The sequence below is a fragment of the Dipodomys ordii genome, unplaced genomic scaffold (assembly GCF_000151885.1).
Source record: "Dipodomys ordii isolate 6190 unplaced genomic scaffold, Dord_2.0 Scaffold232, whole genome shotgun sequence".
NCBI classification, from domain to species: domain Eukaryota; kingdom Metazoa; phylum Chordata; class Mammalia; order Rodentia; family Heteromyidae; genus Dipodomys; species Dipodomys ordii.
The window spans coordinates 675431-679066 of record NW_012267448.1 but is presented as its reverse complement, the minus strand read 5'-3'; the positions used below and the strand labels follow the sequence as shown (position 1 = coordinate 679066).

At 43.1% G+C, this 3636-nt stretch overlaps 1 pseudogene; it reads right to left on the bottom strand.

Moving 5' to 3' along the window:
* Positions 1-358: 358 nt before the first annotated feature.
* LOC106000649 lies at positions 359-2776 on the bottom strand (annotated as a pseudogene).
* Between the last annotated feature and the right edge of the window lie 860 nt (positions 2777-3636).

The window sequence follows — 3636 nt, the reverse complement described above, 5'->3', positions numbered from 1 at the left end:
TTAAATAGGGATACAAGTTGACCCATTGTAACAATGAGATATACAAGACACTACATTGAAAACAATCTTTGAAGGGGGGGTTGAGAAGGGAGGGGTGGTGGGGAAAGAAGGAACAGTAGGGGAGAAACAAAGGAGGAGGCAACAATGCTAGATAAAAATGTACTCATTACCTTACTCATGTAACTGTAACATCTCTGTACAGTATTTTTACAATAAAAAGTATTAAAAAATTCAAACTCCACAAACAGAAGAGACTGTCAGGGTGGGTCCTGCCTGCCCTGGCAGGGGGAGGAGAACAGAGAAAGAGCTGCCACAGCTTCAATCCAATCCCACTCGTCCCTTCTGAATCACAGGTGTCTCAGTAGCCTGCAACAGCCTTCAGTTTGGCAAGAGATGGATGCAGTGAAGGAAACTTCTCTGCAGAGGTTGAGCTGCTCAGGACAGATTGCAGGTAGACTGTTTTGTGGAAGTGTCTTTTGCTTAAGAAGACCACTAAGGAGAAGAGGCGCAACTGGAAAAGGTATGCTTTTCCAGGAGTCTTTGCTTCATTGGTGCTGATAATGAATAAAGGTAAAAGGATAGAAAAGATTCAACCACTAACAATGTATGAGCACTACATTGCTGTGAGGAAAGCCAATGGCAAACCAAATCCAAAGTAGTAAGGCCAGTTCCATTCTATGTTTGACAATCTCTGGTGCATATCAATTCTTTTATTGAACCAATGATATTCAAAGCAGTGAGTAGAGAAGGGACATATGCAGCAGCCTAACCAGCTGACCAACAAGATGGATGGGAAAGAGACTCATAAACATCCCGTGAATAAGGAAGAAAGTCTGCAGCAAAAGGTTGAAGAGCATATCAGCAATGATTTTGCTGACACTAGGGAATGGATGAGGCTTCCTTCCTGATACTTCAAATGTCAGGTCAGCTATATCTTGAAACCAAATGGTATTCACGATTTTGCTAAACACAAACAGGGGGAACACACAAAGAGCACTTAAGTTTGATCAAATATTTCCCTGTAGTGATGGATCACCAATAATTTGGGCTGTTACTGACTGAAGTACAAGGGTAAAGACTCGATAAAACAAGAGAAGACTGAACCAGAACATGCTGCCATTCCAAGCAAAGCACTGGATAATTCTACTAAATGCATGGCTCACTCATCTATACTCTGGGCTCTCCTTTGGGCCAGGACACTACTTGTTCTTCTTTGCCCCTGTTCTTCTCTCTTGTCGGATTCAAGCATCTAGCTTTGAGATGGTACAAATACCCCAGATGGAGTCTTTGATTCCCCTGCCAAGGTCCTGGAGATGGGTTTTTGACACTGTCAGCCATCTCCTTACCACCCAGACTGTCTGTTACACAGAAGATAGCGAAGTACCTCAGAATCTCTCATGAAGGAACCCCCCGCAGCCTCGCCTGCCTCTGCAGATCTGTCCGGTGCTTGTCCTCACTGGGGGACCTGTTCCATTCCCCTCTAAGCCAGGCTGGCCACCAGCACCGCCTGGGCACTTCCAGGGCCTGGGCTTCTGAGCCCACACTGGGCATGCCCAGGCCGCAAGCCTACCATATTTATATTCGATGGAAACTTTTTTTTTTTTTTGGTTGGTGGTGGGGCTTGAACTCTGGGCCTGGGCCCTGTCCCTCAGCTCTTCAGCTCAAGGCGAGCGCTCTACCACTTGAGCTACAACACCACTTCCGGTTTTCTGGTGGTTTATTGGAGATAGGAGTCTCGTGGTCTCTCCTGCCCAGGCTGGCTTTGAACCGCGATCCTCAGATCTCAGCCTCCTGAGTAGCTAGGATTACAGGCGTGACCACCAGCGCCCGGCTTGATGGAAACTTTTATGAGAGGCAGTGCAAACTGGAAAAATATGTAGGAGAGAAAATGTAAGGTCATTAAAGTTCCGGGAAAAAAAAGATCACTTCTTGATGTCTGACTGTCCATAACCAGAAGCCGATAAACTAGTGATATTTATTTCTTTTTAGGTTTCTGTAAATAGGCATGCCAGAGAGTACTGGATGAGAGTTTTACAAGAACATATCCATAGTGGGCTAACTCACTGTGCTCTGGTGAGTGTCACAAAACTGCCTTTTTCATCCTGTCTTATACTCGTTATGGTAAAATAAATACTATTCTGCCTGGACTAAAGCCTGAAAAATTGTTAGGGCCTGTGGAAGTGGCTGAGCAGAATTATATGAAGGAAAGCCATGGTGTATGTAATTTTTTCCACTGGCATTTGTTTGATTTCAACAAGAATAGTAAAACAATAAAGTTAGGGATAGTTCAGGAAAATAACATCAAGGCTAGAATATTAAAATTTGAAACTTTTCAGTCTGAGGAGTTGTGGATTCAACCTGAAGTCATCAATACAAGGAAAGATTCATTCCATAAATACTTGTTAGGCACAAAATGTGTGTCAGGAGCAACAATTCAGGATATATGTTTCTAAAGCCAGAAAATCTTATTTAAAGGCCATATGTGGCTACTTTGGTTACTACTTAGTTTTGCTGTCAAGAAAAGCAAAAAACTGAGGGATTTATTTCTAGTTTCCTGATGAAGAAAAAATTAAATGACAAGTTGAGGTTAGGGCTCTTGAGCATATGCTAATTTATCACTTCGTTTGCTGTTTATTTACATTTATTATTAGTATTATTAGCAGTACTAGGCCTCATGAGTTCTATGCAGGAGGTCTGCTACTCAGGTCATTCAGTCAACATTTGTATGCTGGTTATTTTTGAGATGAGGTCTCACTTTAAGCCTGCAATCGTTCATTTGTGCCCACAGTGACCCACATAGGGTGGCTGCTCTCAGACTTGGCTTTACTCCCACCCTGTCTTTTTTCCACTCCCTCCTCTTCCCAGTGGAGCTGGTACAGCACTGCCTCCAGGCCCTTCTCCCCTTCTCCCCACCGCAGCCAACAAAAGTTAGTCTAGCGACACCTGCAGTTTACAGAATAAGTGCATCACAAACATGATTCCAATTCAATCCAGGGGAGAGTCTCCACCTCTATGACTGTGTTCTTACTTCACAGAAATAACAGGGACAGGCATAAAGTCTAGCCTATTCAAAGGAGAAGTGTGTGATACACCCTACCACCCAGGTGCAGGAACAACTTAAAAAAAAAAGCATGGTTGCCTCCACTACCTAGAGATAAAGACTGTGAGTCCTCCACCTGCCTCCATCCTCTATCAGCAGACAACCACCCAGAACTTAGCCTGCTGCTATCAGCCTCGGGGAAAGTAAAGTATGGGTTCAGCAGTCTGCTGGGTCATAGCATCTACAATGCAGACACCATCCATCCACAGCTGCCAGAAACAGAAGAAGGCTACAGAGCAGAGCAGCCAGCCCCTTGTGGTCAGTTGTTGAGGTTTATTACTAAATCATCCATGTTTTCTTGTATAAAACATCCCTTAGTAACATGGCTGGAGAATATTATATTTAGAATATATTTATATTTATAATATATTTAGATATCACAGAATTTGCTTCAAAGTTTACCATGTGCTAATTATGCTACTGGAGGCTAGTTACTTAATCTCACAGAGTTTGTTCCTTACTGGCCCAAAGTGGACAACATTATGTTTTCTAGAGAGTTGCTGTAAGCACTGATAAGTCAGTATATCTAAATGTAA